At 43.8% G+C, this 27,571-nt stretch overlaps 1 protein-coding gene across 2 annotated transcripts in view; it reads right to left on the reverse strand.

The window, feature by feature from the left end:
* Positions 1-27,571, reverse strand: part of CNOT2 (CCR4-NOT transcription complex subunit 2) — an 85,179-nt gene that overhangs the window by 51,661 nt on the left and 5,947 nt on the right. Inside the window, exon 2 of one of the 2 annotated variants that reach the window (XM_084305414.1) lies at positions 4,799-4,871. The exons of the other annotated variant lie outside the window; for it this stretch is intronic. The gene's annotated coding sequence lies outside the window, so the exon portion shown is untranslated. The remainder of the gene's footprint in view (positions 1-4,798; positions 4,872-27,571) is intronic. 2 annotated transcript variants of the gene reach the window in all.

The following is a 27,571-nucleotide window of genomic DNA, read 5'->3' on the forward strand; positions in this document are numbered from 1 at the left end:
ACACAAAAGGTGATATATTTCATCAGGAATCTATATGCTGGATAACTGGAGGCACTTACAAGTTACATGAATTGGTAACGTAACTATTTTTAAATTAAACAAAACATCACCCACATAATACAGCTCCTTTCAACAACAGGGAGTGTACAATAATTAGCTCCCAAGATCTAGAGGCGGCAAAAAAGCATTCACAAATACGGGAGCATTCTGCTTTTCATCCCCTTTGCTGCTGTCATCATTTTTAAAACTTTGTTTCTGAATCTCCGTGGTGTCACACTTTGGTACTGTACAGTTAATGAAGTGTATTCTTTGCCACTTTTCTTAACCCTTCCCCCCTTTTTGAAAAGGAAGTCATCAAAACGCTCACTGCTACAACAGAAAATGTTCCTGGAGGCAGCATACATAAACAGCCTACAGAGAAGCACTGTGCAGGATTTACAACTGCCAAGACCTGATCATAAACAAAGTGGTTTTCTAGCTCTGTTCTTGCTGCACAGCGTTTATCTTCAAAAAGCTAATTTAGAAACAACACTACTTTTAATGTATACGGGTAAGAATAAAATAGCTTAAAAAAAAAAATCCTTGTATTCTCTGGATATACATGTTACATCAAAGCCTAAAGCTTATTAACAGGGGAAAAAAATAGCAAGATTGCTGGATCACCCACATTTAAGTAAAAGGCAGGAAAAAAAAAGTCAAACAATTTCTTGGAAACTGAATTTATACAATTCTCAAGCAAATCCTGTTGCAGGCAAACTCTTTGTCTCCAAATTCGGCGATTCCTGGAAGGAACAACACTTCAGATCTCACTGCTTCTAATGCACCGGTCAGAATTTTGTTAAACAACTGCAAAGAAAAGTCCAGATGACTCACTCAACTGAATACCTGATGAAAGCTTTGAAAGCAGAAGGAGGAAGAACAGATTTGTTACTGATGGTTGGTCGAAAGCAGCAAACTTCAGACTCAGAAGTGCTGTCTGAGGATAGGAATGTTGCTCAGGGTGTTCCAAAATCAGCCGTTAAGTGATAGCAAGTCAGCTGGGCGGGTAACAAATGCATAACCGTGATCTGCTACAGTGAAATATTGATACACAAATCCACACAGGGTTTGCTACACGTCCTGTCCAACCTGTGGCTGGCACGAGGATCTCTGGGACAGGAGCAGGAGGGGAGCCGCTGGTGGCTCTCGCTTCAGCCGCTGCTTTCACTCCACAGGGCACAAACTGCCCTGCAGCACCCTCACGTCTCCTTTTCCTTACCTGTCCAAGTGCCCCCGCATGGGAAAAGGGCAGCAACAGTCTATAGAGGATCCTAAAAGATCTTAGCTGTGAGCCTTCACGCTTCTCAATAAAGTTCAAACCCTCAATCTAAAATTGCAACTGGAAGAACTCAAAATATTGACCAGTGCCAGCTAATTTGTGCTGCAGGTACTAAAATAAGCCTGCTAAGAGAAAATAGTCCTAAAGGAACAGAATCTGTCAGCAAGCCACGAAGAACATACAGAGAAGAAAGACACGGCTTGAAGGTCTGTGGCTTGTTTTTCTGTTTTTTAAGGAGATAAATTTGCTAAATTTTAGATTAAATGCTTTGATAGCTGGTTTGGACATAGGCCTAGTTAAGCAGAAAAAAACCTGAAGGACTGAATATTTTCTTTTAAGTTGAAAGCTTCTACTTCATGGGTTACTTTGGAACAAATTAATCCAACAGATTTTTAGTACGTTGTGGCTCTGAACTCTAAAAGAGCTCTCTGTATCCCCTAAGCATTCACTTTTCTGGACTTCTTGTGAAGTCTATAGTCAAATTAATTGACGAAAGACTGAAATGAAGCTGCTTAAGCTTTTTACTTTTGGGGTATGAAGTGCAGCCTTGGTCCCTTGTTTTCCTCCTTTTACCACTGTTTTCCAATTTAACAGCCTTCTTTCCACAGTTCTGATGCCTCTAAATAATTGAGATTTGAAAAAACTTCTTAAATTGATCCAACAGATTTCAAGGGGAGAAAAGACGGGGTTTAACTTAAAAATTCAGAAAAGTAATGAGTTCCTTTAGGACGTTAGTGACTTCTAGCATTTCTTATCTGATCTATCGCTCTGTACTGATGATACTTGCTAATTTCTTCTGATCAAGAGATGAGCAGGTGTGCTGTTGTCTCTATGAGAACAGCTCCTCGTACAGCACTCCACGTTCTCCAGTGCCTTTCTTTAAAAAACTACTGTTATAATAGGTCTTGTCCCTTATGTGAAAGTTGAATTTTACAGTTTCTCTCCCTACCCCAGCATGTATTCATATGGACTATTATATCCCCTAAATCAGTGTCTCTGAATTGTAACTACCTCGTTCTTCAAAACGGTGTAGATTTGTTCTCAATGACTTAATTCAAACAAAAATCCACGTTTGAAAACATTCTCATAAAAAGCATCCCTCTGTTTTAAGTTCTGCTCTAAAATACCTACTTCTAAGGGAAAAAAAACATACATTGTATACAGCCTTCTATGAGAGGATTCTGTAAAAGCCCTTGTCATCAATACATTAGGCTGGAAAAGAGAACAGAAAGAAAAGAGCACACAACCAAAGCAGGTTTCTTTTACAAGACGAAATCATGTTAACACTACGGAAAGACGAGAGCTGAAGATTACACGCCGTGAATTAATGACTTTCCATCTACGAATCCCGTATTTCAAAACAGGTCTGTCTGGTACTACTTCATAAAGCATCAGATCTAGCCCAAATTTAAATAAGTAGGGCTGAGCAGCCACTCCTGAATCACATGAGGAGGAGCGCACAAGCTCTACCAGTCCTTAATCCCCATGCCCTGTATCCATCTCAACAGCTTCTGACTAGAAGAAGTGACTCTATTGCTGGATTCAGAGCAAGTAAATTCATAAACAGGGCAAGTCACCTAATGAACTGTCGTGATAAGGAAGACAAGTCAGGATGGGTCTCGTCTTCCTGATACCACGGGTACCTTGAACTACAATTTCCATGCTCCTGGTTACCAACCTGCACGCTCTGTTGTGCTTCAAATGTTGGCTCACAAAACGGAGCCCTCACCTGGACATGGAACTGTAATCCCACACCACAGCTGCTCCAGCCCCAGCTTTTTTCAAGCAAGTCGCAGAAACTACTTGTTAACAGGCATGCTCTCTGCTGGGGAGGCAAACTACACATCCCAGCTCGGCTTTAGGAAAGGCAAAACAACCCAGAGAGTGCCTCGGAAGCACAAACAACACACTGATAAACTATTCCAAGGCACAAGAAACCAACCTGGGCCAAGCATAGCTTTTTCCCAACCCGTTTGTAATGCTGGGACAAAGGCTTGGAGCACGCAGGAGGGGAGCCCGTGGCCAAATTCAAATCCCCGAACTGAAGGCTAGCTGAGCATAACAAACAACCCACGGCAAATGGAAGGGAAAAAAACAAAACACACTCCTCAAAATGACTTCTGGGACTTTCCGCGGTACAGCATTAAATTCAAACACGCATGTGCCAAAATGTAAAACAAAGTAATCACAAAAACAAGCTGTTCTTGAGGTTTACTGACTCTTCTACGCTCATCTTATTTTAATGAGTCTTAAACTTGTCATGACATGTCACTGGGAACGTGCCCGTGCTCCTTTCACTCGGTATTTGGCAAAACCCAGAAGCTAACTCATACGTTTTCAGCTTTGTATCTTTATACCATGTTCATTTTTTTTTTTTTATTCCCAATAAACTGTAGGCTCTAATTAGCTTGCAATCTGCTGAAATTCTTTCCCAACCCAGAGCTACTCAACAAATTCTACTTTTTGCATGGCACAACACCTCCTTAGAAATGGTAGTTCCTGCCTTCTCTACTTTTTAGGTCATAAACATGAGAACAGGTCACACCATACAGCATATCCTGATTCGTGACTTCCAATAACAAACTGAAAGCACTGACTTTTGAATTCAGTGATCTCAAGAGACAACAAAAAAAGTTGTGAGGCTGACCTTCCCATCTCCACAGACATACGTACTGAATTCAATGCAATTCTATCCCAAAATAGCCTATGCTGGTAACATACATTTCGGGATAAACAACTAAAAATTGGTTTCTGGGATTATTATTTTTTTTTTTTTTAGTCTTTTCCATTTCAACTGAAGGAACACTAGGGATTCCAAAAAACATCTATTTACAGAGCATACTATATTCATATGAAAACCTTACACAAGGAGCTTTCTTTTTTTTAAATAAATAAATAAAATCCAGTTGTGATCCATATGCCAAAGTGGGGAACTCCCCTACCCACTGTACAATGCTACCACTGCAAAGTTACAAACACGCCACCTTGGCTCATTTTTATTATGATTACAGAATACTACAAAAGAAGAGAATTTACTGAAGTGTTAACTGCAATTGCACTGAACTTTGATGCGTTAAATGTAGCAAGACACCGACAGCCACTAAAATAGAGATGTCCATGCCCAATCCCTTCTTACCTTTGTAAAGTCACATTCAAGTTTGGAAAAACTGTCAGAAAGAGCACTTTGTAAATCTAAAGTAAAGTATTTGTAGCATTTTTTAAAAGCACATATGAAAAGTAAACACATTTGTTTCAATTCCTCTCTCACACGCATACATCATTCCACTACTTAAATAAAATCTCATTATAAAGGTGTTACACTTTTTAATACACTTCCAAGTTACTTCCTTCAACACCTCCTCGTTCAATCCACCGCCTGAGTATTTTAAAGAGCAAAATGTTATGTTCCGATGGCTATCCCACTCCCTTTGAAAGGATTCTCCTTGAGGAGCCTTAAGTGCACTAAAAATAGCTACCTACCTACAGACTGCACTTTTGCCCATTAATTTTTTGTCTCTGCTGAGGTAAGCAAATTTTGACCGGTGAACGCTTCCTGTAAATGAAGTAGATTAATAAAACATTATTAGTAAAAATACATTGTTGCCTTCTAAACTTCATACAATTCTTATTGTTCCATATTCTGAAAAACTAATCCATTTTAAAACACTTAACACACTGAAAACAATTCAAGCTTAAAATAATAAGCTTAAAATAAAAGATTTCTAAATAGTTTTAAAGCAAAATGTAAATGCATTAAAAAGCAATAATCACACGTACTAAAGTGAGTCATTAACCACCAAAACTTCACTTTTAAAATGAATTTAATAGCATTAATACTATTAATTAATAGTATTAATAGTAGAGTCTTAAGGGAAAAATGAATCAGCAGTAAGCTTTTTTTTTTTTTAAAAAAAAAAAAATCACGTTCACAGCATGAACTAAATGACTACAGAGACCTAACGTATCTACGTGTCCTTTGTCAAAGCAGAAAGGCTCAGATTCCTTGATCCCGTAAAGGCAAATGAATCTAAAAACACTACAGAAAACCACATAAGACATCACAAACACTCCCCAAATTATTTTTAACCATGCATATCTTTCTTTGTTAACCCCAGCTACACCTGAATGCTGGCTGACGCTTTCTGTTACACACCTTAAAGGCAATTTTGCCTCCCTATAAGAAATACAGACATGTTCCCAAGCCACCCTGAGACAGCACGGGAGCAAGTACAGATTCCTGCCTCTACGGTTTTCAGAGATAACCAGAAAACAAAACCCAAAACTGGAGACTTTGACCTTTTGGGATCTTCAGAACCAGCGTGCTCTGGCTGTAGCTGGTAGGGGAAATAAACAACGGCATCAGAGAAAAACCACATCACAGGAGTCCTCAGCGTGGAGTGCTATTCCAGGAGCTGAGGCTGGTGGGGGAGGCCCAGCACTGGGAGACATCAAGCTTTAAGTCTCCAAGACTATTAGAAGTTCAGTCACAGCATAAACAGCTGCTTTTAGGATGCAATCAGTGAACAGAGTATCAAATATCAACACATTTCCCTTGAAGGAGAGAAGGGACTTGGGCTGCAAAGCCTCTCCAGGCAGCGCCAGAGGTAGCTGAGCTTCAGCTTCTCCCTCTGGTCTCTGAACAGCATCAGCCAAGGACACCAAAGCAGCTCCATGTCCAGCTCCAGTGTGAGGGAGATGCCTCATGTCACTGCAACACAGACTGAATAAAACAGCACTGATGAAATTCGGTAACGCTCCAGCCTTGCCCTGCCAGGGATGGCAATTAAGAAAGCCCATATTCAAGTACCAAAATACGTCTTCAGAGAGCTCCATTAAAAACAAAAGGAATACATTCTGAATGAGAAACTGCCCTCATTTTGTTACGTATGTATGTGATGTTATATTGAGACTGCATCTTGCTAACACAAATATTGGCCTGTTTGAGATACGCACAGGAATTCTGGTCAGAATCACTACTTCCACCCCATTTCAGGGCTTTTGTTCTCCACCTCTCGTGAGAAATGAGAAGCCTTGTGGCCCAAAGGCTGTGCAACAAGCTGTATTCGTCTTTCCCAAACTAGATGTTACCTCGGTAATGAGGAATTTGTGCAGGATGAGAAATTCTGCCCCTCAAAGACAGACCTGATACTCCAGAGGGGCTGGCAGCTGCCGTCTCCTGGAGATGACAACCAGCAGGTTTTGGTTCCTACCAAGCTTTGACTTCTGCAGCAGGTAGGAGCCGGTATCTACCGGGTAAAAACCAGCAGCTCCCAGTCCTACTAGAGACCTCACACGACCTCCCGGGGGAACCCATTCTGCTCTCACCACAGCTCCCCCCCCCCCGACCTTCTAAAACCCCTTTGTACAAACATCATGACGATCTTATCTCTTCCCTGAGGGCAGAGAGCAGCTTTTCCTCTCCCTTTCCCTTTTTACTCTGGAGGCACAGTCCCTCCTTTGTGCTCTCGCTCCCTGAGGAAAACAGCTTGAGTTCTTCTCTCATCTTCTGGGCCCTCTCTTCTAGACCCGTGTTCCTCTCTGGTGCTTTTAGTGGTTACTGTACTTCTGTAAGTACAATACTCCACGTGAGCTCCTCCCATCTTTTATCACAGCACAGCCCGGAATGGTGTCTGCTTCCTCCTGCCCCTCACCAGCCCAGCGTGGAGCCGGACGGCTCGCTGCGCACCACACGCTCTGCTCGACTCAATAAGACAAACACGAAACCTTCACCGGGATGCAGTCCCCAGGGTTTCACAATGAGGTATTTATACCATGGTTTTCACAGAATTGTGGAAGGGCTGAGGCTGGCAGGGCCCTCTGGAGCCCACCAGGCCCAACCCCTGCTCAAGCAGGGCCACCCCGAGCAGGCTGCCCAGGGCCACGTCCAGGTGGGTTTTGAAGATCCCCAAGGAGGAGACCCCACAGCCTCTGTGAGCAGCCTGGGCCACGCTCAGGTACCTGCACAGCCAAATGCAACCCACAACACAGGGTTAGTTCTTCCACAGTCTTACCCATGTGCCTGACTCTCTTCTATTTCCTTTCAGAAATACCATACCCCATCTGTATCGACCCAGTCCCACTCTGACTTCCAGACAATGTAACTTGGAACATCTGCCTCCGTACCACCCAATCCTAGTTCAGCAACCCAAACAAAACAACAAAAACACACGCAAAACAAGAAAACCCAAAGCCATCACCTGCCAGCAAAACAGGAAAATACTTCACGCATTCCTAAGCAAAGCCAGCACAAAGGTGCCTCTGATGTTAAGCCCTTGCATGCAGTAAGGACAAAACGAATTATTTAAATAATGAAACCCTGTCAATACTGAACATACAAATCCCAGTAAAAATGTCAAAACAGTGTTTATACTGAAATAACATGACCATATACACATCATTTTTGCGTAACGTTTCCTCTCCGCCACGCTGAGAACACAGAGCCTGTTTCCACTCGCGATCGGGCAGTGCAATATCTGCATTATACATAATGGAGAAGGATGCCTGCGCTTTTCCCTGTAGGAGAATTACTCTGGAAGATATTTCCTCTGTAGTCGCATACTCATTAGTCACTGGCCTTGCACTCATTAGCCTGGACTGACTTACAGTTTCATTATTTTCAGCGTTGGTTTGCTGTTGCTACAGTCAGAAGATTAACCTATTTCAGCATCTTCCCTCACGTTCAGACAACCTGATGCTGCTTGGGCTTCGCATACTTGAGAAACCTTCAAGTGATCGGTGGTCCTAATCCCAGCCACTTCGGGTCCTTTTCAGGAACAAACCTCATACAAAGAAGCCTCTCTCCACCAGTCCGTACTAATGCAGGGAAAAAAGAAAAAGTTCCTCTAGGTAATGAGGCTCTTTGGTGCGTCCCGCTAAACCACACGGATCTGCATCATGGGGTCTTGGGCAGCAATGTGAGAGCTCACAAGCAGACAGCTGCGTGAAGGAGCCTGCTTTCAAAAGCCACACTGAAGTTCGCTTTAGAGTCAGTCGAGGGAAGTATTGGGGAGGAATTGCTCTCTGGAGTGACCTCTCCCCAGTGACTACAACGGAGCCCGAGCAGGTAGGTGAGCCAGACCTCCACCTTGCAGGTAATTAAACACAAGCAAGAGAGATCTAGTCACTGAGACTCTTCATCTCCTGTGATCTTACCGGCTGGAGCAAACTCAATATCCTACATTTGTTACCCCAGAATATGAATGGGTTACAGTAAAGAGAGCACCATCATTTTATTTGTTACACTGCAACGCAACACCATTTAAAATGAGTGATTAGCCACACGTGACAAACTAAACCCGAGCTTGCCTCGCATTGTGTTTATCTGCAGCACATTTCCTTAGGCTCTCACACACTGTTTCAGCTGCATCTCCTCCTCCTCTAAGGCAGCTCCAGCTCGCTCCGAGTAACTCAGGATGCAGCCCTTGAAGCAGAGCAGACACCAACGAGCCGCGCTTAAAACAATCAAAAATGATTTAGAAAGCGCTCAAACACACTGAACTTTGGCAGGGGCTCAAAACATCTCCACAAAAGGTAGTTAAGAGAAAACAAACATTAAACACAAAGGAGCTGTAATCTTGCCTCACCTCTCACCAGCCACCACCACTGCGATGTTCAGCAGGAGGCAGCTGCCCAAGCACAGCCTCCACTGCCTCGCGGGCAAATTCACCTGCGTGAGCCATGTCATGCCTGGCGAGGACAGAAACAGATAAAATTCCAAAAAAAAGGCTTCTAAAATTTCCTATTGTGGAGGTAAAATGAAGTAGGAAAAAAAGAAATACTTGACATTTGTTCTACGAGCCGTCTCCTCTTTTTCATTCTTCAAGTGGTTAAAGAAGACCTTTCCTTCCACGCAGAAGTCCAAAACGCAGCAGTATTTTCCATTCGGAAAAAATCAAATCAAATCTAACTTTCATGAAGAAAAATAATGCAGGGAAGTTTTCATGAATAGCTTTAAGATATTACCGGGAAGGTTATCCTGAAGTATTCACCTTTCTGTCCAGCTGACCTGAAAGAAATAAGCCTCACTCTGGGGCACCTCACAGCCACAGCTGTGCTCACTCCCACCCAGCAGATGACACAACAGCCCTAGCAGAAGACCTTGGTAGGACCAAGGTTAAGGGGTGGGAGGTACAAGCACCCATATATGACAGAAATTCTTGTGTTATCTCTACCGAAAGGCCTCCCTGTGGACCACAGATTCCAAAAGCTTTGAGCTGGCAGCACCCACAGGTTTCTATTTGTGCTTTTTGAACTCTATAATATTAGGTTCCTGATTCTATATCTCAACCCCCAAAAGCTCACCAAGGAGTAAGGGCAGGGTACTCAAAGTCATCAGACCCCAAGCAGGTATTCAGTTTCTGGCTGGTGATACTCACAGCCAGCAACATTTTTCAAGTTGCTCAAATTTCTGCATTAGCCTGCGTGGTCTGACAGCTCCTTCTCATCTCCCTGCTAATCCCTGCTCATATTGCGCCTCAGATAACGTAACGTGTAGCTCCCCATCTATCTGTGCACAGACCCGTGTCTTCCTCGGTACCCAGGGCGTGTATACTCATTGAAGATTTCACCTGAGTGGTGAATATTGCATGGGAAGACCACTTACATCCAATGAAGATGACTAAAATGACCTTTTATACCCATACTGAGCATATTTCCAGTGCTAAAATAACCCCAAGCGAGAATCAACATGCATATAAAAGGAACTTCAGATGGCTACATGGTCAGACAGGTACATATATAAAAGGGAACTACCTGGTTTGGGCCAGTGAAGGTAAATATTTACAGTGTCAACGGAAATACAGAATTTCCTGTTGTTACATGCTTGTATGGTCTCACAGATTTGGTCTGTTACCTGGAAGGTACAGGTACCCAAAACGTTACAGCTGTTCTTCCAGTGGTTCTCCTAGTAAAAAGGAGATTTCAAAATACCCACTGTAGGCAATCACTATTCTAATCCCAAATTTTCATTCAAGAAACATTAAGTGAATATTATCTTAAACATCTGAAAACATTACTGCTGGTAACAGGGAACTATAAAGCATCTCCAGGTTCCCGAGAAGGTGCCGAGGCAGCTCCAAACAGTAGTGTGGGTAGCACTTTCTCACTGGCTTTAGGCAAATTTTGGCCTTGCAGCAGCGCTCTTTGAGGGGTTCAGATCCCAACGCACCACTGCAGCGCCAAAATCAATGGAATTGCCATTGCAAGAATTTTTCTCTGAATGGATAACAGAGCTGACAAAGGTCCACCTGTTGACATCCATCTCTAAAATGACAGTCTGAATTTCCCATTCAGACCCAAAACCATGAAACGACTCCGTCTTTTCCTACAGTTCTCAAAGCACACAGAAATCTACGGCTAAACCCAAATCTTGACACATTAATTTACCTGGCCCTGGTAAGGAGTGAGTGACTTCACAATATTGTCTTCTTTGATACTGATACACACCCCCACTATCACCCAAAGGCACTCTTATTTACTCAGAGGTTCCTGAAAACTGATGAGACATTTCTGCTTCCTCAGGAAAAGCAACTCCAAGCAGCAAGACCAGCGCGCCCTATCTTAGATTAAATAAAATCAACTCAAATTGTAAGGAGCAACACATTACAAAGACAATCCTGAGGGATATCACAACGTAAAGACTTATCAAATATAGATAGGTTTAGGTATTTGCTAAATATCTTAATGCTGAGACTTAACAGTCCTAAACCCACCAAGGCAGAAGAGCCTTCACAGGTGATGTGTCCACAACCACCCCGGTCAGCTGCATCAACCTGATAGGATGTACATAAAATTTCTGGGTGCTTAGCATGCAGTTTGGTTCTCCAGTGAGACAAAAAGATGCTTCAAGTTAGTAAACAGTTTTCTGAGTCCCTTAAAAGACCCCTGTTTCATTATTACGAAGAGAAAGGGGTAACACCAGCACGAGAGAGTTGACCAAGCGGATATTTACAGTTAGCAGATTTGCATCGCTACAAAACACAGAGCACAGACACTTCCTCTGCCATGCTCACTGCCGTGTTTCCACCGTGGTGCCCTGCAGTGACGAATCCTTCCCCTCTGCAGTGCAACACAACTTCCCTAGCGCACAGGGAAAGTCCAGGGGCAGACTCCTGAAGGGAAAGGCTGGGGCATGCCTGCTGAAACTCCTGGCTACTGTATCAGGAACAGGACAGAGGTCAGAAAATAAAACGTTACGAGGCAAAGTTACAAGTTTCCTTGTAGAAAAGGAAAACTGCAGGCAGGGGACACAGCCCCTGAGCTGAAGCTGCTGGGACACCTGGAGTGATACCCAGGGAAAGCAGCTGGGCTGAAGGGTTAAGGCTGGCAGCATCTCTCGGCAGGTTTGAACAGAGATGAAGGGAAAACCAAAGCTGAAGTCTTCAAGCTCTGTAAAAGATGTATTGGTTGGAAAAAAGTACAGAGGGACAAGAAGTGACTGAACCATCAGGCTGAACCCCTGACAGAATAAAAACTGCACAGGCCAAGTTGCCCAGGTTTACTAAAAGGCTGACCCTCTACAATACCTACAAGCATTTTGCCCAAAGCAGATACATTTTTGCACATCCTGTACAACAAAATGTTGTACAACAAAATGTTGTACATTTTGCACAACAGCTACCCCTGAACTCAGGCTATTAAAACTTCTGTTTGTCTCAGGGAAGCTGTACAGGAAGGTAATACACAGAAATTCTTCCCCAGAGCTCCTTGGCCTTCCTTTGCACCGGCAGAGGAAGCAGAGGGCTGCAGCAAAGCAGAGCTGTGTCCACGAAGGCCACACTGGCAGGCAAGGCCACACCGGCAGGCAAGGCCACCTCAGCTACCGCAGAACATCCCTGGGGTTGTGGGATGCCTCCCTTCCTCCTTCCGTGTGAAACCCCAGGCCTGCAGCCAGCGGCTGGGGCTGGAGCCCTCTCTGAAGCAGACCTGGCAGAGGAGCTGTTGTACAAAAAGCTGCTCCGCTCCCAGAGGAGCTGGGGGTGACAGAGATCCACTGACGTAGTGCACAAACCTGCAGCCCGGAGTGTAAGCCCAGGAACATCAAGAAAACAGCAGATGAGATGAATGCCTGTTAAAGAAAAGGGCAAACAGAAGCTTTTGCCATCTTTTGGCCCTATGCACACAGCTTGAAGAGATGGCCAGGCCACTGAAACCAACGACAGGTAAGGAGGGGAGATTTAAAGGCCAGAAGCCCAGGGTAAAAAACTGCAGCTTGGGGAAACACAAAAATGGTAAAATGTCAGTAAACAGGGGATGGCACCAGGAATACTCCACCTGAACACCAATTTCAGAGGGAAAGGGCCATCTGGTTCACGTCGCTGTGGGCACACAAGGACCTGTGTGAACAAATGTAATGATTTTTCTCTTTCCTTTGAGGCACGAGCCACATCTCTGAGACACCTGCAACAAACGCCCATTTTGGCAGTGCTGAAGGAGCATCCCGATCAATGCAACGTTTGCAGTTCACTTGTGATACATCTCTGTGTGTCTCAGCCTGCTGGATGCAGTGTTCCTGCCCAGGCTGTGCAGCACGGCCGTGTTGGGCCCCATGGCTGTGGGAACAACCCGGGACCCCCTCGAAACCAACAATTTGGCTGGAGCAGGCGGGGAGTGAGGAAGGGCCGAGCCCTGCCCACCGAACCGTGCACGCCCTGCAGCACACACGCAGCATCACGGCTCTCGTTTGAAGGTCTTGGGTACACATCACGGCAACCAAAGCAAGTTTTACGTCGGAATTGGATTTCCTTCTGCTTCCTCTAAGAGATCAGGATTTCTCCAGGTTTCCTTCTCCTTAATTCCTCAAGCACCGCATGCTGACGTGGAGCTGCAGACACTTAGCTGTGCTAGCCTGGTGTAGTCAAACACTTGCGCCGTCATTTTGCTTCGTCTTCTCACACAACACAGCCCAGAAACTACCATCGCTAAGACAGAGCTGCACCTTTCCACTCTTTTTTTCCAGCTTTTTCATTTAACCCAGCACCACAGTCCCATCTCCTGTGAATGTTTCAAGCATTTTATCCATCGTGAAGCTCACAGAATACAACAGATAGTAGATAATCCCCAGTTGAGACAGACTCGAGCACACGGCTTCAACAACCATACCTGCTGTGGGCTTGGTTAAAACCACCAAGCACTGACTCGGGCTCTCGTCAGCTCTGCCTGCGAGCACATGTCTCCTCACCAGCGAAAGTTACTGAAAATATTTTTACTATTTTTGTTTACCGGGTTTCAGAGCGCTCTGCAGGGACTGGTTTCGTTCTTAGTGGCGCTGCCGGGGCCATACGGGACCGCCGCGAGCTGCTCAGCCTCTCTGCTCACAGCTCCAAACAAAGGGCAGAAAACTCTGACCCCACAGAGCCAGCAGGCACCGAAGAGGGCGTATGGAGGAGAACAAACCAGCAAGGTACCTCTGCTGATGTGCAAAAGGGTTTTTGTAGCACAGTGCTGATCAACAACAGAGATGCAAAGGGGCAAACGGACTCCAATAAATAAAAAGGCTTCCTGGTAAAATATTTAAAATGTCTTATCAGAAAACACCAACTCCAAACAGTCAGCAATGCCCCTGCAAGCACTCTTTTCTCTTTATACAACCTACTCAACTTGAAACACGACACGCACAGCTCGCCTCGCTGAAGTCCGACGACAAACTCGTGTGTCTTAAATCAAGCCCAGTTGGCACTGCCTTCGGTGCTGTGACACGGTGACACACTGATCCCACTGACACCACCACAGGCCAGTCTGTGCCAAAATTAAGATCTGGAGGTTATGATGCTGGAGAGAGAAAGGGCTGTGGAAGAGCTCTTTTCTCTTTCCTCCTCTAAATAGAAAACAAGGAAGAAAAATCCAAGGGGAGAAAAGCCCCAAAACAACAACAAAAAGCAAGAAAGGCATCGTGGTCTACAACTCCCTGGTAATAACACACCCTTCGTACAGGACTTACCAGAAAAGCTGGTTTTCACATTAAATAAAAGAGCATAAGTAACATAAACACCATAGTTTTTCCTAACGGAAAGCTCACCTCCACAGCTGGCTTGGGCCAGGTACACCAAAATTTGTGCTTCTTCACTTTCAACACTGAGAAACTGACGACAGCTTACTTAAATTCCTCACCAAACATTGCAGCCTTTGCAGAGCACATCTAATTATCAAGCAAAATTACTAAAATCTAATTGCATTGAACATGTAAACGTACTGCAATTGTTTCTTGTAAGGCTCACCCAGATATCACAGCCCTTTATAGGAAGGAGCACACCAATTTGCACGCCTCTTCCAGCTGCTCATGTTCACGTTATTCTGCCATTGATCAGAAAACTCCATAATGGATAAAAAAACAAAGTAACTAGGAATCACAGAATCATTAAGGTTGGAAAAGCCCTCCAAGATCATCTGGTCCAACCATCCCCCTACCACCAACGTCACCCACTAAACCACGTCCCTAAGTGCCAGGTCCAACAAGAGGTTTATTTCTCTCCTCTCTGGTAAACATGCTTAGCTCTCAAATCAGAAAACCATTCAGCCTTTTGCTCTTTAAATTGTAAATGCCTAAATGGCAAACTTTGTTTTTAATGTGTTGCAGATGATAATGCAAGAGCTCTTGGTGTCAAATCATTGTTTCAGCAGTGCCGATGCCATTCCACGCACTTAATTTTGATGCTGGACCAGAATAGTATTCTGCTCATCAGTCTTTAAGAGGCACTAATAATATTTAATGACAGCTGAAGAAAGCAGCTCTCTTTCTAAGGGAAGCACGGATACGTCTGAAAGCATGTGTCTCGTAATGAAAAATGTGTCATTACACAGGCACTTCCCCAAACAGACCCACACTGAGACTGATTAGTTGCTGTTATATTAAGACCAATTCTTTTAAGGGAGGGTACATCCGAGCACTTCGGGTTTCCCATCAAATTTCATTACTACAAATCTTACTACGCACGCTAAGCCCTTCTCCTGAAGTATTTTACTCAAAATTAATTACGAGCTGCTAGCAACTAGCACCCAGAGATCTTGACTGACAACACGTAACTACAATTCAAAGTTGCCTGCATAATAAAACAGCCAAAAAAATGATCCAAAGTTAATGTTGAGGATAATATGTTTACATAAAATATGCTACAGAAACACTATATATATTTCTAAAGTTTTCTCAATAGCATCATCCCTAGACTGCCTCATATTCAAATTCCTCTTGCTAAATATTTGCTGGCATTTGTCCCTTACAAACAGCTCCTGTAGCAACATAGGAGGAAAAAAGAATGTATTTGAAAGCCTTCCATAACAAATCAATCAAAACACAATGACATTATCATCTCTGGTCTCATACAAATCTTGTTTCCTGAATATACTTTAAGTTAAAAAATCAATATGCAAAATGTTTTTTGCACAATGCAGTCTCATAACAACTTATTTGGAAACAAAGCATAATAAAGAAGATTTAGATACAAAATAAAGACATTTAGATACAAAAATGTCTAACCATCCGTTGTCTTTCAGAGCTTGTTTTGGGTTGCGTTGGACAAGCCCTATCCCCATTTTTTCACTCACTTCTGAAAGAAGCATAAAGATCAGCTGTGACCAGCAAAAAAAAAAAGCCACAGGTCTCAGCTAATACTACCAAATGCCAGAAGCAACAGGTAAGGAAAAGCGAGCTGATGGTACTACTAAAGACTGGCAACCAATTAAGTGGGTATGAGCTTTTCCCACCTCTCCTTCATATCATCAAGGAGTCTCTAAAGTTAAAATTTCGCTCTAAATACCTGTTAGTACGAGACGGCCCATAACCAGCTGAGCACAGTAACACCAAGGAAGTTATCAGGAATTATTAGCACATTTTGTTACCATCCAGAAAGGCAAATCTCAGCCTTCCGCTCTTCACTGAAAGGCACAGCTCCCCTCCTTCACTGGCTCCCTATGGATACAACGTAAGGAATGCAGCCTCTGTTTCTCTGTCTGAAGTTTGAGAAGTGAGACAAATAAAGCTTAGCATAAAAACTGTTATTCCCAGAGACATAAATCCTGTAAACCTATTAGAATGGATACTCAGCCTCCAGCAGCCAACAGCCAGACTTACAACTTGCTAATGGGAAGGGGCACAGCCTGGCTCCTGCAAACAGACACGCTCCCAGAAGCTGAGCAAGTATCTGACTGCTAGGAAAACGTCTGACAGCTAATTTGGGGAAAGGCAGGTATAAGGATGAAAACAACAGAAGTAGACAAAAGAGACGAGTCTAGAGCAATGCAAGAGGACTTTGTTTCTGCTCCCTACCTCATTTGGCAGATCGATCCCACCAGAACTTCATTATTTTGAGTTCGCAGCTTATCAAGTGACTTCTGAAAAAGTTCGTACTGCCATGGAAAACACCAGGCTCCTTCTGCCCATTTGCTTATGGCATCGCGCTCACCTTTACATCGGCACCAAAGGAGAACAAAAACGCAGAAGTTCTTCTGGAAATGCTGTGCAGAAGTATCCTTTCTGCAGTTACAGAAAGGAGGCATCCTATACAAAAAGTCTTGGACTTCACCTCAACTCATGCAATTTCAGGCAGATCCTCAGTGAAGTATCAGTCACATCATAACCCAATGCACAACATCTTACTTCAGGGACACGTTTAAATTAGTTTGTGACCCAGGATCTTGCTCTGTCTCTGAAATATTCCATCTGTGACCTCCACAATCAAATTTTCTTGAGAAGGACCGGGAACAGCAATAGCCTCCTCCACGAGGTTATGCTGGTGAAGAGCCCAGCAAACTACCTGAAGGGTCTCTTTAGAAACTTGCTTCTGCCTTTCCCCGATGCAGCAGTCCTCTTTAATTCAACCGCCTTGCTGGAAATCAGAGATAATTGTTACAGCCTAAGGCAAGGTTTGCAAGCTTGTCGAGCAAGGAACAGCGAAAAAATGACTCTCCAGCTTTCCAGAGCAGGCTCTGCCAACCAACCTATCCCCTCGCTCTCCCAGTAACTGCACAGCCAGCTCAGGGACTGGCAGGATCTCCTCATTTATGGGCTCGCTTCCCTGTCATACACATACCTGTGCTGGCAGGCCGCTGTTTGCCAGGAAGCTTTTATGAATGAAGGGAAAAAAAAGAGCAAAGTGCTTTACAGCAGCGAGGATCATAAATCATCTGTTCAAACGACTGCTTCAAAGCTGTTCCCTTGCAGGCTGGCACTGCGCTCGGGCGGCTGGCAGCAGGGGTGAGGTGCAGTAGGTTCGGGTCGCTCTTCCCAACGTCTTCCCTGGGGGAAGCTGGCACCTCGTGCCAACTGCTTCTGTCTTCTGCTTCAGAAGAGAGCATACTGCTTTCCTGAACAGCCTGTGTCATCTTAGACCTTCAGGTCTTTTTATATTCCCAAGTTGTTGTTGTTTCCCCAGATCTCCCTAACACCCTGTGCTTCCTATGCAGAACACCTTTCACAGGCATACTCAAACAGTGCAGAGAGGGGCAAGAAAAAAAGACAAAAATTTATTTCTCTATGCCCATGGACTGGTGAGCTGCAAGAGCAGCTGTCAGAAATCACTGACATCATTTAAACAAAGAATAGTTTAATGACTTGTACTTTACAAATCCTTGAAGAGCATTTTGGAAGACACCCTCCTACTGTATTGATCCTTTAGTGGCATCTCCCAAGGCACTTTATCTACAGGAGAGGGAAACAGCTGATCCTAGATTCCCTGACTTGGCAGCAGCAGGGGAATCTCTGGACATGAAGGCAGAGGGCCAAGGAAGGTCCTTTGAAGGAACAGACAGAGCCCACCTTAGTGCCAGCTCTGGGGTTAACAAGGGCATCACTTGGGAAGCGCCTCAAGTAGTTTTAAGCCCCCCCAACAACACAGTGTTTGCTTAACAAATGTGTATTTGGAACAGATAAAAGACAGCACTTTCAGCCCCCTACCTGGCCACCAACTAGAGATGTGTTTAAGTGGATACAATGCTTTTAATTTCTGCATCTCCTGTACTCACCTCCCTGATCCTGAGGTCAGGATCAGAGCCCTCTGCGATAGCCAGCGGCAGCACAGGCATTGCTCTGCAGCACATCAGGCTGCTGCGGTGTGATTTGGCATTTCTCAGAAAAACAAAAACTTCAACTCTCTAAAGAAGAGCATGTAACAAAGTTCACTTGAGGACTATTTACTGAAGGCAACAAGAATGCAAAACACAGTAAGAGAACTTCAGTATAGCCACAATCTCGTGGTACATTATCCCTCAGAACAAATCCGCCTGTCAAACCATTGCCTGGTTTTGTAACATGTATCTGATAGCACCACAGCAGTTTTGGAGAGTGTCTTTACCATTACTCATGTTTGCAAATCAAGAAGAAAAGTGCAATTCTCACTGCAGAACTGAAAAATTGGAAGTACTCCAGAAGTCTCTAGACTTCTCTCTAACATGGGAAAGAAATAAAAAGCAAACATTAAAGGTGTCCTCCGCAATACTGAGAAACTACAGGTTTTAATACTGAACTGAAATCTAGGGAGGCTGATTCCTAACACAAGAAATTTTGCTTTTTAAGAGAACAGGCCCATCAAGAACCTCCAAAACCACATGAAACATGAAGTTGAAAGTTTTCAATAAAGCATGAAAGATCATCTTTTCTAATTGGCATGGTTACCATTTAATGTCATTTACTATGGCTCCAGCGTAAAAAAATCAAAACAAAACAATGCTTTAAGTTTTCAATTACATACTATTAAACTCCTTATACCTTTTTTTCAGAATAAAGTATTCCTAAATTATGACCAAACAGCCCAAGATAAAAGCGTAAACAAAAGGAATTGTTTCAGTAGTTTACTCCTTTGAAGTGCATCACGATTAACATGTGTCAGTAACACGATGTACATGGGACTAATATGCAGCTGCTGCATTAGGGGAGGCCCCCTTAACCACTTCCACATCTACCTCTTCTCAGAAAATTAGACCTCTACTATTAGATTTTGTATTGATCTGGAATTATTAAAAAAAAAAAAAAAAGTTTTCATAGTAAAAGTTTATAGTGGTTTTATCAGTATCAAGCACGTTCCTACGGTTGTAGGATCTCAAAGCTCATTTAAGGCGCACGTGGACATCAGAAAGACAAAATTTAACACCATCACAGCTCTGTGATTGTTTAGTATGCTACAGAGGACTTGATATAGACAAATGAAACTTCAATTATAGATTTCTGAAAAAAAATGAGTTGTTTTTTTTCGCTGTGTGGCAACATAGGCTGATTTAGCACTTTGCTAGGACCCAGAAGAGCCACGAGAACTCTACCTCATATTTTAAGGCAATTTTTATAAGCAAGACCAGCACCTTAGGTTAACTTAACACCATCGGTATTCGGGGCCAGTAAGGGCTTTTTCACAATAGATACAAAGATATGTGCATTAGAGTACACTGAATCATTTACTGAACAGAAATTACACAGCTCACAAACTTTTTATCCTGCTTATTTTACACCTACGCCAATTTACACCGTTCTGATTCTCTAAAAGTAAGCACAAAACTGTAACTTCTGAATATTTATAGTCCAAACTGGGAATGATTTATATACGCATCTGCAGGGGGGGGGAATACACGTTAAGTGTCTGCAAAATTAACAGAAGTATGCACTAACACTGCTCCGCATCGTTATAAAGTTAGACATTAAAATTTTATTGCACTTTTCAGCCTAAGGAATCTAAGTCAATGTTATAAACTAGAGACTATCGTTTTCCGAGACAAAGGAGGCTGAAGAGGAAAGATCCCCGAGGCGCTGCGCCTGAGGTAGGAGCAGCCAGTAAACAAACCCTAATTCGAGGCAGGCCCCTCGCTGCAGAGGACGATGACCACAACACAGGCCTGACGGAGTGAAAAGAAGAAAGTAAGAATCCAGAACTGATCCGTTACAGGAAAATATGCTAACCACAGGCTAATTTGTAATCTCAATAAACACTACTTGCACAGTCACACAGAGGCACTGCTCACAAATGCAGAATCCCACAAGATTTCTAGTGGCTATACATCGGGGGTTGTTGTTTTTTCCCCTTTTGATTTGAAGGCTTCACAATTGTTAATAAATTATGCTCTAATTGCTGTAGTGATGCAAGATGTATTCAGGCTGTTACGCCTTAGCACAAGGCTAGCACTGCTGCTGCCTATTTATAGGGTGAGATTTTAACCAAAGCCCTGGGTTATGGGCAGGACACGCGTCATAAGAAAACAATCCCTCTACCTGAAAGTTGAGGCGTAAGGGCGAAAAGTTTCTCTCCACCAACTCACAACATCACACTGCAAGTCCTAGCGAAGACTAGTGATTATTTGTTACCTGCAGCATATCTGCATGGCAGATTTCATCTTCATATCGCCATAAGAACAGTCTGGAGAGGAGACAACGGGTTCAGCACCACTTACACCGGCGTTACCCACGCAGGCGTTGCAGTAACACCCATACTGTGATCAGTTATCTTATCCATCCCGAGAGCAAACACTCACTCCTGGTACACACATATCTTCAAGGATGCTCACGATGTTCTTCCCCTTCTTTCACTGGGCTTTCAGAGGCATAGATTTCTACCTTGTGGCCAGCTAAAGCCAGAGAGAGAAATTTCACCTCAAGCAACGAAATTAAGTGGAGGACGATACGTGGGAGAAATCTGGATCTTAAGCTGATAACAGAAGATTTATAGTCAAGTCTGGACGTTAACTGCTTCGCTTATAAAACACGAAGAGGAATAGAAGATGAGTCATCTATTACTTCAGCATATATCTTCATTATTTTCATGATAGTTTTAGTGTTAAGTGAACACACCAAATAAAAGCCAAACTTTCCTCTTACTGCGAACACTCGCTCCTACTCTAACACACACTTTCTCTTTCAATTGCATCACCTTTCTTCCTCCTACATAACCCTCTCTTACCCATACAACTCAAGTATCTTCACGTGCAATGGAATCAGAAAAAAGCATCTATACAAAACAATCTGGTAATTTGATGTTTATCCAACACTTTGGGACTAGAGATTTTCTAGGAGTTTCCTACAGCCCTTCTTATATTCCGCACATATTTCAGATTTGGAGAACTGCACAAAAACTTGAATGCATATGAAACACACTTTATTCTGGACCATCTTTAAGTTGCCTCCAAATACACTGCTTTGGAAAAAGACACTGAAAACGTACAGATTTATCTGGTTTTACTACCTTTAAAAGCAATTGCACTGTTGCAGACAGCACGGGCAGTAATACTCTGTTGGGCAGTCTTAGTCCTTGCTGGCAAGGCCCCACATTTGTTTGCTTTGCCTACAGAAAGCGAGGGCCTCAGATGTTCAAACCGGTCCTTTAGCCATCTCTGAGACTGAACTGATCAGATTTATTTTTATGTGTGGTTAAGATATCCCGTTTAAAAACACTCAGAAGTGATGGGACTGACACTCCACGCTCTCCCTGCTCCCATTTTAAATGCTCCCTCTTTCATTTCTTTGCATTGGATTTCTGTGCCACGGCACAGAGGGCAGCCTGGCCACAGCTAAGGGCGCTTCATCCCAGGGCCGAGCTGGATTCATTCTCTTTAAAGCCTTTTGGATGCCATCAAGGGCACAGCTAGGACGCAGGCGAGGGGCAAACCAAAAGCGGAATTAGGAGTTCAGAACAGGAACAGAAAGAGAAACTGCAGAGAGCCAGAGGCAGGCGTGCGCGGTGCTATCAGCGGGCAGCCCCGAGGATGCAGCCACCGCAGTGCCAGCAGCCTCAGAGCCGTGCCCACTGCTCCTGGGCTTCCTCCTTCTCCTGGTGGACGGCCAGGGACCACTGTCAGGACGTGCCTCTCCCCTCCTGTAATTACTGAGGACTACAGAGAGAAAACACGCCTGGCTAAGATGTTTCAATGTCACACGTGTAAACTGATTTTATGCCCGTCTCTTAAGACTCGTCCTTTTTTTTTTTTTTTTAAATAACATTTGGAGAGCCACACACAGATGTCCCTAAGTGCTTTCTGCTCGAAACATTTCAAGAGGCTGTGCAGAAGCATTAACCTTTCACAACTGCAAATTAAGTGAAAGGTATTTCTGTTATGAAATATTAAGCAGCACCCATGGTAAGCTGATACCTCAGTTCCTCTATTTGTAACGCGGGGCTGTCACACCAGTGAGGGAACGTGAAAACACAACTTTTTCCAAAACCTGTTATAAAGCACTTCTATGAAACCACAGTGAAGAAAAAAAAAAAATCAGGAAGGAAATGCTAATCCTGAATTTACTTCTGATTTTGGATACCGTGACCTGAGTGAAGGAATTTTAAAAACTCAGTGTCTATGCAGCGAGCGCCATGCATCTTGTTCAACAAATGAGGCCAAAGTCCCTTGGGAAAAAGCAGCATTTGATCAAAAAACCTGTGTAATAATGATATGCAGATGGAACATGACTCAAGACGGGAAAGAAAACCTTCACTCGAGCATTTCTTAAATTCGGAGAGCCTTGAGTCTGCAATTTTAACATTCATTTAGGTGGGGTTTTACGTACCGACTGAGGGAGAGAGTTGTTTGTGACAGAAGTTTAAATGCTTATATAAACGCTGACCTACATCCCTCCCAGTTCACGAGTTGAAACTGAGACGAGCTTACCACATGGCAATACAAAGACTAAGCATCAGGAAGAACAATGGGGATAATCCAAAACTTTGCTTTCTGATCTTAAATTACAGTTAAGGACAGTGGAAACAAAGAAAGGGAAAAAAGAGATGAAAAGGCAAGAAATTTACAGGGATGGAAAAAAAATTATAAAAAAAAACAACCACACATAAGACTACAGAAGGTAGAAAAAGGATGCTTTCTGAGAACACGGGAGACGAAAAAAGGCTAGCCAAAGTCTTTCATGTTTATCCAAAACCCTGTCTTCAGACACAAATTAAGTTCACAGCCCCATATGCATATGCTAACACCTGGAATGCCCTCATCACGCTTGAAGGAGCGTAGCTCATGCTCTCAATTTATACAGCAACCCTATTTAGAGCTTCTTGCTCTAAGTGGGGAAAAAAATGCAAACCTTTAATAGCTAAAATTTCAAAGCATATTTGATATTACTTTAAGAAATGTAAAGGAAACATTACAAAGTGAATATGTAATGGCTATGAGCACTTCAGCAGCGTTACACAGATTTTTTTTTTTACCTCTACCATGCCATACATCAACCCGGAATTCAAATCAGGGCCTCGTAACCCAGGTGTAATTACGAGGTATCACTACAAGTCTCAGTTTTACTCAAGGGTCACGTTTGCTCTAGCAATTCAGTCATTTGTAGCGCTGAGTTTTGCCAATTTTATTTTGCAGGTTTTGCAGTGGCCGCAGAGGTCAGAGTGCTAACACGAGGAGGAGCTGGGGAGGGCTGCAGCGAGTGACAGCGACTTGCCCGAGCCCACCTCAGCGCAGCCTGTGATCTTCTCCAGGACAGGGCTGGGCTGTCACTTACCAGAGAAAGACACCGAGTGGTTCTTCAGAGGAAGAAAAGAAAGTACTAATAATCAGAACCATAATAACGCGGGCAGAGCAGCAGTAGCTGCGTTCAGAGATGAAACAACACTGAACGGATCTGTGCTTGGTTAAACAAGTCAGAGCTCGGTGTTTTCTGGGTTTGACACTACAAAGCACGAGGGCAACTGGTTAGGCAAGACCACCATTCACTTTTTTCTGTTTCAACATTCATGCTTAACATTAACATCTGCATTGTTTTTAAATGCTTGTAATGCGCACCCGTTTCAGAGGCTGCCTTCCAAGCAAAAGCTGCCACTCTCACAGTTCCTCCTTCCCAGCACGAATGGTGATAGATACTTTAAGGTGTCACTACAGTTATTAGTGACTAAGAGTTTTCACAGAAAACACGTTCACCACCAAAATACCCATACCTCGTAAGGATCAAAACACAGCCACACGGTTTTATGGGCAGCATCAGATGGATGTGAGCTCATTTGGGCCCCGCGTTTTTCAGTGAGGAGCCAATTTGTCCATTCTGCACGTCGCAATTTTACATGGCAGCCACTGCAGTCACCTGACACAACATCTGATGGTTTTACTCCATCAGCAGGCTGTCACCTCCCCTCTCCCACCAAACAACTCGAGGACAAGGTAGAAGCCAGGCCTATCCATGCAGAAGTGGCCTGTGCCTACCCACCCAAGCACATAAATACGGCGTTTGGCCTCACGAAGGACAAAGCTTGGCCATAAGTCACCAGGGGCAACCCTCGTAGTGAAGCGTGGGCTACTGGTGTAATGACAAATCACACCACGCGTGACAGATTTTTATTTTTTAATTCTTGGTCTTTCCCGATGCCATCTGTGCTTCACAAGGAAGTCTGATGGCTGATGGCATTTCCCCAGCCCCCAAATTCTGGATCACTGATCTAGACGCTGCTAGGAAATCACCACAATCATATACAATACCTCATTTATTCTTAAAACTGGGAGCTGCTGAAGAAACCGTGTGTGCTTAATTTACACGTGTGTATTCCTTCAGCCCTCAGATCCCCCTGAATCTGCCCCTCACCGAGCCACAGGATCCCTCAGGGAAGGAAAGGGACCTTATGAAATGAAGCGCCTGGGATGTCTCTAAACAATACCACAGAAAATTAATTTGTATAAGGACAATACCAGAACAAATAATAAACGCCTCCCTGTTCTGGCCTTGTGTTTTCAGTCTCACAACTTTTGATCCTCTACTCTGAAGCTTCAGTTGTGCCCTCAGCATAAAAATATAGCACCTACTTCAAGAAGTGGTGAAATATGAGGACCAAGTTACTCTGCTGAAGCTATAATTCTTGATAAATCCAATTCCCGTCCCTTAAATTATCCACGTATGACAAGTCTGCTCCGTACAGATGCCACCCGACCAGCAGGACGTAATGCACTCCGTCCCTTAATTTAACAAGGCGTTATTTGCAGCCTGAATTCAAGTTTAATTGCCAACAGGGCAGCAGTGCAAAGAGCAGGAGGAAAGGCACATTGAAGAGCTCAGACAATCGCTACGACTGTAGCAAGAGGCATAAAACAGCCGAGAGAAGGTATCACCTGATTGTCACCTAAAATACTGGAAAAGTGAGGATTATTTCGGAGCATAGTTTTAAGTTTGCCATCAAAGCTGCATTAATATGATGAACATCTTTTCACACCTGCAGCATCCACATGTTTTCCTAACTATTACACTTAGGCTGCAGACAGATGATGTGAGAAGTCTCCCAGAAAGTGTAACTTATGAAGAGCGTGCACCTGTGAGCAGGAACGCTCTGTGCTTCTTCAAATGATAGAAACAAGTGTCTGAAGAACTATTACAGCTCTGTCAAACTGTTGGGTCTCCCAGATCTGCCAAAATAACGCCGTAAAATCGTGCAAACGGGGAGGAGTAGCTCACCTCACTGCGCAAACAAGGTATTTGATAATCCTAAAACACAAGCAAAAACGCTGTTTGGCCACAGCCATCGACAGGGAAACCAGTTCAGCTGTCAATACCCACACTCAGACGCGAGGCAGGATGCAATTGTATCCCGCTCCACACCAGCGGGGATGGCACCTCTAGGTGCTAACAATGCAAGAGGCGTTACATAAGACCACGCGCTTATTTTTAGAAGCACATTACAAAATCAAGTACTGCACTCGAAGCTGGTGCCGAGCCGCGGACAGTCCCATCAGCGTGCACAAAGGACAACTGCTCGGCTCAGATCAGATTCAGATTAGAGCTCTCTCCCACCAATCCCCCAAATAAATACCCAACCATCAGAGACTACGAAAGTCAATTTGGGTTCACTGCAAAAACACCACTCCTCATAAACACAAATGTGTTCTTTTCTAGGAGCCACAGAACTGACAACAACTGGTTTCCTACTGCTTTCTTCTTTTGTTGCCTAATACTTCTGCACGGTGATGACCCCGAACTTCCCTCTTTTCCATGTCTCTTCATGACTCTCTCTCCTGCCCCAGGGAAAGGAGAGCCGTGGCACAGACCCCGTGGAAGTCTGCGTGTGCTGAGGGCTGCCTGGCAGCTGCCATCCCGCAGGACACACGCTCCAGCTCTGAGCATCTCTTCCCGGCGGGTGCAGTAATTTGGACACGCTTCCTCTACCTCGTCACGATTTTATGAGGCTTGGTGGACCGTAATTTGAGATTTAATTCTTCCTTCCGATTTCTGTTTCCACATATATACTTTATATGTATAAAGTGCAAGTTAAATGCTTAACTTCTGAGCTAGAAGTTAACTATATGAACTTTCCGTATATGTTTGTACACACACACAGACACACTGGTGAGTGGGAGGGCCAGACAAACCAAATCATCTCATAAATCACATTTCCTGAGAAACTGAACCCAAGATTAAATGTTTGCCTTTTTTTGTTTTCGAGCTGCAGTGTGACCTGCAGTAGCACTGCAGAATGAACCCAGCGTGCACCTCCCCAGATGAAACTTTGCTCTTTCCTCACCATCTCTGATGATCAATTTTCCTCTCATTTTTACCCAATTAATAAATAAATTTCCACCTAACTTCACGGTCATGTATCACACTGTTCTTCAGACCAACTCTACCTGAACACTGCTTCCCCTAGTTCCTGCAGACAGACATGAAACAACCCATTAAGCGCATCCCACTACCAACAGATTTTACTACCACTGTTTCTTCCCTCGCAGCCTACGCTATTCCCCTCCAGGCTCTTTGCTAAGCACATTAATAGCACGGCCTGCAGACTACGCTTCGTCTACCCAGTTGGAAAAAACACCTCACAAAAAGGTTTTGTTTTCAAAACCAGACTCGGCAGACGCAGGTATGCCCCGGCCCCGAGAAGTCCAGCAGTGCAGCAGGCTGGAGGAGAGGCGTGCTGCTAGGAAGGCAGAATTAAGGATGACTCCTCTCGGTGACTCACTCCTGTTTGCCAACGAGGCCCACACTGGGCATCCCAGTTTTCAAGACTTATCGAGCTGTTGATATCAAAACAAATTCGGTTTAGCAGCACGCTTGTTTAAAAAAGGGACGGCTGGAATTGAATCTATGCTTAGGACCCTAAAACAACTTCCAGATTCATAAAAAAAATGGCACTTAAACTAGCTGTACGTCTTTCGAAGAAAAAAATGAAGAGATTAGCATCATGGCTAATATCAACATTTTGCAGATTCCTAATTAAACTGTTATGGAAAATACTACTCGCCATCAAGTGTATGCTGCTGCTAGTCACAATATACACCTGCCTGAGACACAGAGAGCTCAGAAGAACACCAATCTCTTTAAAATTACATTTTATCCTTCCAAAAAATTCGGAACACTCCTTGCTTCCT

Source organism: Netta rufina, assembly GCF_964035555.1.
Source record: "Netta rufina genome assembly, chromosome: 1".
Classification (NCBI taxonomy): Eukaryota; Metazoa; Chordata; class Aves; order Anseriformes; family Anatidae; genus Netta; species Netta rufina.